The sequence below is a fragment of the Stegodyphus dumicola genome, chromosome 11 (assembly GCF_044657685.1).
Source record: "Stegodyphus dumicola isolate Sdum_Otavi_A_Nest chromosome 11, ASM4465768v1".
NCBI classification, from domain to species: Eukaryota; Metazoa; Arthropoda; class Arachnida; order Araneae; family Eresidae; genus Stegodyphus; species Stegodyphus dumicola.
The window spans coordinates 118,364,277-118,377,129 of NC_140778.1; positions in this window are offsets into that span (position 1 = coordinate 118,364,277).

Genomic DNA, 12,853 nt, shown 5'->3' on the forward strand with positions numbered 1-12,853 from the left:
ATCTAAAATGCATTTTGAGATCTCTAGAAAAGATGGATTTCCCAAGTTCTTTGGAAACTAATATGTATGAATTTACTTGGCTGAAATGCAAAATGCAAGTAAACTCGTCTATACTAGCCTATAATGTTGCACTGAAACCCTTTATAAAATTAAGTACGACGAAGCACCTAACACCGATTTATAGAGGAAAACCTTTTGAGCGCTCCCTAGCAATAAATCATGTTAAATTATAAAACAAAATTGCAAAAAACCTAAATTCCGAAAGAGAACGGTAATGCATAACAGAAATAAAGCAAATTACCGGTGTAATGTAGTTTAATTTTTCTGAATAGTCATAACAGAGAATATAGATAAAGACTTAGGCGTCGGGAAGTACTAACGGTCTTTTAAGCTGAATGTTCGGGTATTAAGCAATAGGAGATTGAAAACAGAATGTGATTTTGAGAGAAAGTGTTTGGATTATCAAAGGTAGAAAAACTGTAACTTCTGTGGTAAAAAGGTTGTGTCATATGCCAGAGATATGCTGTTAAGGCCCTAGAAATACCTCTTCTTCCTTTACCTGAAGGCAGGACAAAAATGGTGAAAACTTTTCAAGTGACAGGAATCGATCTCGCCTCCCCAGTTTTCTTGAAAGGGAATTTAAAAGCTTGGATAGTAATTTTCACCTGTGCCGTTTTTAGAGCTGTTCATCTTGAATTAATTACGTCTTTGAGCTCAAACGTCTTTATATATGCATTTACACGTTTTATTTCACGAAGAGGTCGAGTTGCAGTCATATACTCGGACAATGGTTCGAATTTCGTAGGTTTAAATAAAGCTATGAATCAATTGGATTGGGCTGATATCGAAAGGAAGTGTGCATTAATGAAAATAAAATGCAAATTCAATCCTCCCACAGCGTCATGGGGGAGGAGGATTTTGGGAGAGGTTAATAAGAATTTTAAAGGATCTCCTCCGAAAAAATTTGAGACACGCTTGTTTAGGATACGAAGAATTTCTTACCCTCCTGTGCGAATGTGAAAGCCTAATGAGCAACAGACCTTTGACTTACCTGACGGAGGAAGGTGATGATTTGTCATCGTTAAAACCTTCTAAAAATGATTTCTATAGAGTTAGGTTAACTTGGTCTACTACAAAAAAAATTTAATGCTTAACACATCAATTAATTCAATCATTTAACTGGAGAATTCATTTTTCCTTTATCTAAACGGGAAAGAAAACATAAAATAAACATATCTGAGGTAAGCAGTTGCTGAGTAGCAGGCAAAATCTAACCATACGAAACACAATTGTCCCTTGAAGTTCAGGAGTAAAGCCGGCAGCAAGTTGCAGGAAAAAAAAGTTCGTCGATTATATGGAGGTTATCACGGGAGCCGAGGAGGTTTTCTATTTGATACAGGATGATCAATGAAGATCCCATCTTTTAAGGAAGTTGAAATACAGTCCAGGACTTGGAGACGACAGCTGTCAGCAAGGAAAAAATTTCAGCTCAGGAATCGGTGGAAAAGGCGAGTCCGACTTTTAAATTTCATGAGAACTTAAATGTAAACGCATACAACCAAAAAAATGATGAAGCCAAGACGCATTAGGTGGAGACAAAGATACCGTAAACCAGGGCTCGCGCTCAAGGCGCGGAGGCACGAGGCCCGTAACATTATCGGTTAAGAAAATCATTTTCTCGGCAGAATCTGCTGCCGTTGCGCGCAACACAGAAAGGAATTCAAAAGAAAGCAGAAGACGTGTCAAAAAAGTGCTCGTCCCCCAAAACAAACCGTTAAAAGGGAGGACGCCGGACTGCCAAGTTGGCACAACCCACTCTTCGCCAAAAGTTAAAATAGTTGCAACAACAGCATTCCCTCATGTTATCAAACTCGCCAAATCCACTACTTTGAAACCTCAACGGAAATTCTATGTCGCCAAACCCTCGCCAAATACACACCACCTGTGGAAGGGGAAATTAGGAATTTCAACAACCCTGCAAGGAGTCCCAACGAAAGAACGCCGAAACTCGCAAAAAGTGACTTTTCAACCGGAAATAGGGCATTTCATCCCCCTTTAACTAAATCACAAGCAAACGAAGAAAAATCTACTAATTAAAGCTCATAACTGAAATGCAATTAAAGTTAGAAAAACGAAAGTTATGTCAAATTAAAGAGCTAATTTTTCTGCAACTAATGATATTAAATACTAAGAAATGAAATTAATTTTTGACAGGAAAAACTGAGTTTATTACGTGAAAAAAATCACCTATCCATTGTTTGCGTGTACAAGATTGACGACGCAGTTCGCGTAAACTCGGAAAGCCAAAATATATTACACTAGAATTACTGGCATATCATGGCATATTACTTAGGAGAGGAAGGTTCCTCGTGATAAGCAGTCGACGTGATAATCAATGGATGAGCCGTTCGCATAAACAGCATGGAGAGTTAGTCGTGTTCATGGCAGGAGCTGCGAGTAAGACCTAAGTGATGCTACTTCTACGTTGGCCGGCGCTCAAATGAAGATGGAATGGCATAGAGATGGTCGAGGAGGTGTAGGGAGGAGCTACTGGTCACGTGCGCCAATGATTGATCTGTAAAAAAAGTGCACAATCTTGCTTGTCAGGCATTGGATGGGGGGAGGGGCTTAGCTAAAGTTGTAACTTATTGAGGATTTGACTTTAAAGACAGAACTAGGAATAATATACTAGGATAAAATAATAATTAGAGACTAAAATGGGGAGAACGCAATATAGTGAAAGGATCATGTGCTGAGATAATATGTGGCCTAAATAACTATTGTGTATGGTCGTAATAGCGTTGAGGATATGGAGTGGAATAATAAAAATTGAAGTCCGTGTGAGTGCATATAGACTTCAATTTTTATTATTCCACTCCATATCCTCAACGCTATTACGACCATACACAATAGTTATTTAGGCCACATATTATCTCAGCACATGATCCTTTCACTATATTGCGTTCGAGTACTTGAACTGTTCCCACGGAAAGAAAATATCACGCGTCTTGTGAAGCTAAAAACATCCTCTGGGGTTGTACTTAAGCCAGTTAAACGCCTCTACCCTTTCGAACTAAATAATAATTCAGATAAACTCCCTTTCATGGTAAATAATGTAGGAGACAAACAAATTTATAAAATAAAACAAAGCGATCAAAAGGTCCAATATACAACTAAATCAAAGAACAAGAAATAAGTAATCCAAGATGTTTTAGAAAAACTCGTCTTGGTTGAGAAGTATATCCCCCACAAAAACTGGACTTATGAACTTTACTGAGAATCTGGAACTATATGAACTTTATTGATTTTTAAAATCCTTTTAAATTTTAGTTTAGAACTTTAAGTTACTTGTATATTGATGTTGCAAAATCCCCATTTTGCAAGGTGGGGAGAATGTTGGAAATGAATACAGTTATATCGTTTTATATTTACCTTTTCGGAATGGAAATGAAAATGATATTGTTTACTTAGAATATTCTATCTGGCAATATGAGTAATAAAATGGTAATAAAGATGTGTCTGTTCTAACTGCGTTTTTCGTATTCATTGCGTAAAAATAAACACCGTAGAATTTTAAAACCCGGTGAAGTGGATTTTCACAGGGGCATTTCGCCCCAGTTTTCATATATTTCCAAAGTCACATTAAGTGCCTGTCTTTCAAGGAGGGAATATTATCCACCGCACTTGGCTACAGACTCTTGTAGTTCAGTATTTCTAACTGAAACAAAACTCAGTGTATTCTATGTATTTGTTTTAATTTTTTAGAGTTGAGTTTGATAACTGTGTTTCGTTATTGAAGTATCTATAAACATAAACGTTTCTATACTTGCATCCGCGACAATAAAGGTGCATATCTTAAAATGTAATTAATAAAAGATATATATATGAGTAATAGGGCAAAATCATGAATTAGAAATAAAACGAGTTCAAAAGTGTTGAAATTCGGAAAGTTGAATTAAATCTACTACACATTAAATTGCTTATATGTAATCTATTCATTTCAGCAAAGCTTGGAATATCATAAAACAATCTAGAAAAGTATACTTAGAAGAAAGGAAACAAATGATTTAATGCTTTGGCGTACGACTGAAGATTACAACACTCTTCAGTATGCCTCGTGTTAACTACATTACATTACTCTCATGTTAACTACTCTTTCATGTTAACTACAGTAATTTCGCATTTATAACTATTTACAGCAGCCGAGAGACAGGTTTTTCAGAATACGCTTAGCGCACACTTTCTAATAATGTACGTAGAAATAATTTTTATTATAATAAAGTTTTTATTTTCATTAAAATTATTAAGCTCAGTCTCGTATTTTTTTACTTTTTGTAATTAATGATGATATATAAATCATCAAAGTTCAATTTGTAAAATATATATTATATGTGGGTAAGTGTTATGCAAATTAGATTTAACATAAATGTATTTCTCTTTCATAAAGTTAAAAATCTCAGAACTTAACATATGGCATAAAGAGGAAACTTCTGCAAGATACAGAGATATTGGGACTAGAGTTATCAGAAATCAAGAAAACGGTTTCGAATTCCCCAACACATCTGCTCTTTATCTCCTTTTAGTCGAATTTATAGTTGCATGAAATGTAACGATAAGCGGGGAGCAAAATTTATAAACCAGTTTTTGAAAAATTAAGTTTTTCCTACAGCTGTACATTATGTAAACGTTTGCTAATTATGTAAACGTTTGCTTTTAAGCGTAGAATCAAAATAACTTTAGACTTTACAAGTTGGCCTAGCATAATCAATTTAATACCCATTTTGTGATTAAAAAACTATATACTTAAATTTAGAATAAACATATTAGCTTTTTTTTAAGTGGGAAACAAATCATACTAGAAGTTACTTAATTTCCAGTTCTAACGACAAATTCATAGATATACCGAATAACGGTTCTCTTTTTGCAACCTTATAACTCTTAGAATGATTCTTGTTGCATCTTTGGAACTTACCTTACGTGCTCGGTAGAGTTTCGTTTTGGGGACCTAAGTAGAGCCGCAAGTCTTTCACGACAGCTATTGAATCACTATTATTTTTTATCAAAACTATTATTTCAAGACAGCAGACATATCTTTCTTATTTTTCGACAAATTTTAATGAAGCAAATAACATTGAGCAGATCTGGAGAGAGAGCGAATATGTATCTTGCCGTACCTTCTTAATAAAACTTTTCACTTTGATGTTTTTATAGAATCGGTTTATAGTTTAAAGTAGTATACTCAGAAACGATTTCTCCGAGCTGCAGGGCTTTGGTGTAGATTCGATGAAACAGTCACAGGTATATTGACGAAGATTTCGCACGCGATGTTAATGTTCTTTAAAGGCGCAGTTTGCCTATATATTTTGTTAATGGATGCGAATACTCGTTCGCAACGAGTTCTCTGAGAATATAATACATAGAAGCAGAAGGTATCACTCGAATGGATGGGCCAGCTTACTCACCAGACATGAGTTCAATTGAACATGTGTGGAATGCATTATGATCTCGAACTGGAGGATGAAGTGCCTCTTTGAATCCTCCAGGGTATGAAAAGTATACCTTCAGAAGAATGGCGTGCATTTCCATGTGACTTGATTAAAATACGTGTAAACTGCATGATATCATGATGAGAAATTTGCATTACTGTCGGAGTTGCCTATACTCCATAATTATCTAAAACTGGGAAGGTACATTTTTCATTATTAATGATTTCATTATTTATTATTTACTAGCTTTTACCTGTGGCTTCGTTCGCATTGATGTCCTTAAATAAGTTCCAACGTGAATTTTAAAAAGACACTCCGCGTAAAATTTTAGTAAATACGGCCCTTCTTCAATACCTATAGGCCGCGGATATTATGTATTTACGCGGAGTATATCGCAACGAAATCTAGTAAAACTGCTACGTATATTTCCTAGGTTTTTTTTAACTCTGACAGTAAATGCAAAATTAAGATCAGTAAGTAGAGCCCTTTGATCATTTTTCGCTAAGTGGTCAAAAAATCACTTGCTGACAAAGTCTGCCACCAAATCACTGGCGGTAAAATGCGCTCCCTACACTAGCTTGAAAATTTTACAAGATCCCATCATTGACACGTATTTCCGAATAATAATCAATGAATGGTTACTTTGGCTATCAAACTATTGGCAGCTACTTATTTGGAATGTCAATTCCCATGTCCTGTGTAAACTAATTGGCATAAACATTTGCGCTTCAGGAACTAATTGCTAGAATTGAAAGAAATATTTTATGTGTATGTGAGTGCAGCGTTGATATAAATAAATGTCTACATAATCAAAGCATAAATTAAGAAAGGGAAACTACAAATGAACGGAGATTCTAGAACGCAGTTCGGCCAACCCTAGCATTAATACACAATGAGGCACGGGCGGGCACTGAGGAAGTGGGGATGAAAAGAGAGAACAGCTAATTATGATTAAACAGAAAACACTGCCATGCGCTCAAAAAGAAGCCAGCAGCAAGTTTTACAACTTTATAAATCATTCAAGTAGAATATTAAATTCAAGAACTTCTGATCTTAATTTCATATTACAGTTCAGTTCTGCTGCAGTAGTTATACATGATAAAAAGATCTGTAAACTAAATTTATTAATCAGTAAACAAATATTTATTGCAAATTTGTACATTTAGGTGTATTAAAACTTCAGAAATATAATTAGATACTGAAACTGGCTTTAGATTCTTAATGTAACTTTGTTTTGCCAAATACGCTTTTATTTTGATATATGAATTCGACATTTCATAATGTATGAGATTCGACATTCCATATATATATACATTATTTGTGTTGTGCTGCCGGGTCAACAGGAATTAGAAAAATTTTGGAATATAAAGTGATACGTTTATTTCAGCACCCATCTCACAGAGCAGAAGCCCTATAGACATGTGTGCGTCATGCTGCTCATCCAATCAGCGACATTAATTGAAATCACGAGGTGACGCTATTTTCTCATCAGGAGTGTTCTTAAGGACTCTATGTAATATGACAGATTTATGAGTTTATCGATTTGGCGGGCGCCAACAGGTTAATATAATTTATAATAAAGAAAGGATTTCGCTAAATTTAGGAACAGGGATGCAATTTAGGTAGAGAATCGCCAACACATTATTAAGCAATATGATTAGAATTTAATTTAATCAATTGATTTAAAAATATCATTACACATATATATATGTAAATCAGCATTATAATTTAATTTATTGATAACCTTCTAATTCCTGTTTTTTAACTTAATTATTTCCTCTTTATTCTAATTAAAATAATAATAACATTTCTTGACTGCGCCATTTATAGATTAATCTATGCCACAGAGATTGTCATGTCATCACTTTTTTACAATTTATAACTTGATACAATTTCTTACTGGCAACGGAAATTTCAAAAGTTATCTGAGCAGATTTAAGTTGAGCCCAGAAACTGTCTGTGCTTGTAGCTTCGGTGTGAACTTACAAACATTTTGACCTGTATTCAGATCATGATAAAGAAGCTTACTACGTAAAATTTCAAAGATTTTTCCAAGTGTAATGAAAGTGGGAGTCAATTTCCTTGAACAAGTATTCCACGGAACCATCTCTCCTTTTGATATTAAGCCGCAATGGGCTTCACCTCAATCAGTTCGGCAGCCGACCACCCAATTTTACTATTAAGTTGATAAGAAATATAATTTCAGTATAAGTAGCCTTAAAGTTATTCTGTTGCCTTCTTTTAAAATATATACTAAAGATATCTATGCGAATTCCAATTATTTAAATAACAGCAAAAGATCTTGCTCTATCGTAAATTAATTTTCTCATGTGCAACGATTATATGAGCCACTTTGGGAAAATACAAAGTAATCCATTTCAGTTGCGTAAATAATATGGAAATGAAACACGTTAATAATTAAAGGGAATATTTAGATTGACGAAGATTACTGTTGCAAAATGCGGTGAAATAGCTAAACGGCGGGCTTAGGGTTGCCAGATTTTGCTAGAAATTGGCCATTTGGCGATGTTTGACGACAAAATTGATAAATTCTAGATTCAGAAGCGAGAACATTCCAGATTCAGATTCTTAGCGGTTTTCTTGGGAATATTCTCGAAGGCAGATTAAAGTATATATAACATGCCTATGCGGGGAATAGTAGTGTCTTGAGTTTAGAGATTAGCTTATGAGCAATCGTCTGAGTCGGAGCTGTACTTTAGTGCTTTGTCGTTAAGTTGTCTTCACAGTTATAATCTGAAAGCTGTGTTGCTTATTGCTTCAGCGTGTTTGTAGCACTTTTACGACGGGTGTAAACATGGTATTGGAACTGTCCTGTGTAACAACGCTTACTTGTGAATAAATTGCATGTTGATTCTTCCTCAAGTGTTACCATCAATTACTCCAGATCCACAAACCACAAATGTGGTTCTCAAATGAAAAAATTCTGAGAAACTAGAAGGCGCACAAAAAGTTTTTTTTTTCCCTTAAATGGCGTCAAGGACGAAAGAGTTTCGATTAAAGAAAATAAAAATTACAAACTTTTGTGTGATTTTGTTCCTGGCCTGGGTGCCGAAAATTCCAGGCATTATCTGGAATATGGACGCCTTCACTCTTTGAAATGGGTTACATGCTGGTGAGAGCTCAGTTTTTGCCATCTGATTTTACTGCTTTCTTTCTCTCCGCCATCCTCAAAGATCGCTTGCAATAACAGCAAAGGAAAAACAAGAAACTGAACTAAACTAGCTGCGGAGCTTGCGACTAAAGAAGACATTCTTGGCTCGTTTTTAGATTTTCATTGACGGCGGAGAGGAACATATTTTTCAGTTTACCCTCTCTTCTTCAACAGTTTGACCATTTCACCAACTCCCTTGCCTGTTACTCCTTGATGATGTTCTACCTCAAGCCTGCTTTCATTCTTTCCATCACCTGAAAGTTCTTGTTTCTTCATAACGATGTTCTTATTCACAGCTGGTTCTATTTTCATTACTATCACTTAACAGTTCCAGTTTCTTCATAACGATGCTCTTATTTCCTGGCGAGTTCCCTTCGTCCTTTCTGCATCTTGTAAGATGCCATAGAGTCATCAGTGATTAGGATAAGTACCATCGTCTGTTATTTACAGGATACCCCACTTGCAATGAGATACTTTTGTAGTTTTTCCATCACCCAGTATCTTTGATTATTTTTACTTCATGTGATAATGTTATGTAACTTAATTTTAAAGAAATGCTAAATGTTAGTAACCCATAATCACTGAATACTTAAAGAAAATTTAAATGTTTAATAACTAATAATTACTTAATGCTTTACCTCCTGGGTATAAACGTTAGTTCCCATATTTTCTTTTTGTTTAAAAGAGATATAACAAATCAAAAAAAAAAAAAAAAAAAAAAAAAAACTTCCGATAATTAGTTTTTATTATTTGTTTTCCTGTCCGTTTACTCTTGCTAAAAGGGGCTGTTTCCTCATGTGTATTTGTTTGAATTTCTTAAAATACAAAACAGTATTATAAATGGGAGATTTTAGTTTTAGTTAAGAGTTTTGAAGGGTTTGAAGAAACACTACAAAATGAAAGGTTAGATAATCGCAAAATATCCCTCCATACACTCAAAAAAATCAGTTTATTGATTTCAGAAAACTAGATGAGGGTATTTTACTAAGCTCCTTTCGCATTCTGACGACTGGGAGATGAAGCCCAAAATTCGCTTATTTCACTTTACCGTATCATCAATCTCTCAAGAGAAATTGTTGGGTTAACAGATTTCAATGCCCCCATTTTGAACAAATATCATTTGTCCGTCATTCGAATGCGGATCCAAAGGATTTTCTAAGCCATCAGCCTGCATTAATTACCGTAGCATTCGAGGCTTTCATAGTCTCAGTATGGATAAAAATAATGTAACGGTACTTTTGATTTTTACTAAGATACGCTGGTGAGGATGCATGTATGTGGAAATGAATGAAAATATGAAACCATAGCGTGTCTCCAGTTTTTTGCGGGAGAATTTAAAAATAAAATTGAAAACATATTTTACTGTGTCTGTTATTACATTGAATTGGCGGAATATTGAGCAACTAATTTTTATAATAATCAAATGTATGTAGGAATAATTCTATAAATATATCCTTCAATATTTTTATATAATTTAATAGCCACAAGATTTTCAAATTACGTAATGGTACAACTAACGAAATCAGGACATTTTTGCCTAATATTTATGAATCAAGGAACAGCTACTGTATCTCAGACACTTGGATGTTTAAATTATGTGGACTTTCTGAAAACTATATTTTGTTGCTTGATGGCCATATATGAATATATGAATATATGTATATATATATATATATATATATATATAAATTCATCTAAATTATCCCATTCTCCTTTGGCTATTGCAAGTGTATCTATATTTGAATTCTGCATTAGAAATAATAATGGTATAAGGCATTTCTCTCTCACTTTCTTAGTCTGCCTTCATAGTGTAGTGGTCTGCACGCTGGGCGCGTGTCGAGGGGTCCGTGGTTCGATTCCAGACAAAGGTGTTGCTCCTTTTTCATTTTTCCTGCTTCCAAAAAAATACCTAATGACTCTACAGTGGTGCTCGAACTAAAAGGGTGGCGGGTGATGATTCTCTACACCCACGATTTGGCGAATGGGTCCTCTAAAAACCCCAGTCGCTCTTCATATAAGTTATAAGCAGTGGGCGCAGCCCGACCCACCTAACCAAATGAGTTGGTCTCATGGTCATAGCAGGCCACGCCCATTTCAACAAAGGAGTATGTAAACTATTTCTCCCGCCTTCCCAGCATGCCTTCGTAGTGTAGTTGTCTGCACGCTGGACGCATATCCAGAGGTCTGTGGTTCGATTCCCGGCGAAGGTGTTGCTTATTTTTCATCCTTCCTGCTTCGAAAAATACCTAATGACTCTACAATGGTAAAAAGTGTAAGCCCTAAAGGTACATATATAAAATATGACAGGATAGAATGATTTTTAATGCATGGAACATGGCAAAATAGATTAGAGAAATATTAAGATATATATATAGATATTTCATTTTAATTATATAAGGTGGCTGTAAAAAATTCCCCCGTTATATGAAACTCTATTGTCCTATCCGCTTATCCAATGGAAATGAAATTTCAGATATTTTTATTTGAAGGCATGGGCTCAAATTTCGAGGATTTGAACCAATAGAGCTCTCACGGTTATGATTACACTAAACAGATTTCGAAGTTCTCGAATAGCAGCATCAACGTTTTTCCTTAGCAAATTGATCAGTGCATTGAGAAACCATAAACAGCATTGGAATGATACATGTATGATGAAAAATGCCGGAGTAAAACATACGCAAAGAACAGTATTGTAAAGATCGAATGTTATTCAAAAAGATGAGCGGGGAGAAAACTTTGTAATTACAAGCTTTCAACGTGCCTACCTTCGCACACGATAAGACATTGTATGCGGAAGTTAATTGACAAAAATGACGAATGTAATATCATAAGAGGAATCTGTATTAGTTCACATTTTATGTCATTTTTCAGTTCTGATGAATCTCGCAATTTAGTGTTAACAACTTAGATGTCCTATAATCAGAAACCCATCAGAGTGAGGGATCACAGTGGACGCGAAAAGTTTCGGGAATGACTGTATTTCAAAGGTGCCATAGCAGGTCGAACACATTTTGCGAAGCGTGGAGCAGCACCATCTTGCATCCATACAGTTTCATTAACGACATTTCGCAGGTGCAATTCTGGAATGACGTAGTTCTGCAACATTGCTGTCACCAAGCATTTGTGATGGAGCACATTTTCATATCTGTGGAAGAGACCTTTTGAAGAAGCACGGACCGAGAAGGAATGCGCTTGCAATGCCGCCTTGCACAGTTACTTATCCTTTGTAAATAATGAGGATTTTCGTCAGCCCACTGAACGATTCGGCAAACAAGCATCACAATTGTGTGAATGTGGTGCGGTAGGTGATGCAGATCACTACCTCTTCAACAGCCCACAAACCGATAAACTGCATTTAAAAATGCCAAGCAGTAAATACTGGCTACAATGGGCGTAGAATACCTGCGGCAACAAGCAGACGAAAACTAAAATAGATGAGGTGATCAGGCTATGCTCAGCAAGGTACTAAGAAATTCCCCCCTTCCCTTGAGAATTGTATCTTCGCAGCAAAATTTTAATAGCAATTCGAAATACTACAACAACTGAAAATCAACACTAGAAAAATAGCTCACCCCGTAGAATAGTAACAGGACTGTAAGAGCAAAACTATTGTAATGTAAGCATATTACTAACCAGTTTGTATGTACTTGATAAAAATAATATTGTAAAGCAGTTTAAATGATACTGAAAATCAAGTCAATGTGTAAATGAATTACAAGTTTACTTTGATTATCTTCGTAAAAGTATTGTAAATATGAATTCAGATAATGTTTAAATGTACACATAGCTGTCATGATTTTATGTAATTATCATACGTAACTTGTACAAAACAATGTTTGTAATCAACATATCTATGCTTATACACAGGCCTTGTATGCCCATGTAATGTTTATATTTATATTTTTACACGGAGGAAATATTCCCTTCTGCCAGGATGACTATTAACACTGTAAAGACTTACTGTAGACTTACTGTACGACAAAGTCAGGTCAGTGTTTATCTCAGGCGGCGCTCAGCCCACTGAACGCAGTTCTATGAGTTTACGCTCCCGGTTAAGGAGAAATGCTCTGCATCCGTCCTTAATAACCGCAGTGGCCGTCAGCGGCAAATGTTTTACGCTGGTAATTTTCCTGGTACAAGTATTGTTCTAATATCATTTATGGCTCTTTAATGCGCCGATAAATTTAGGCAAAAA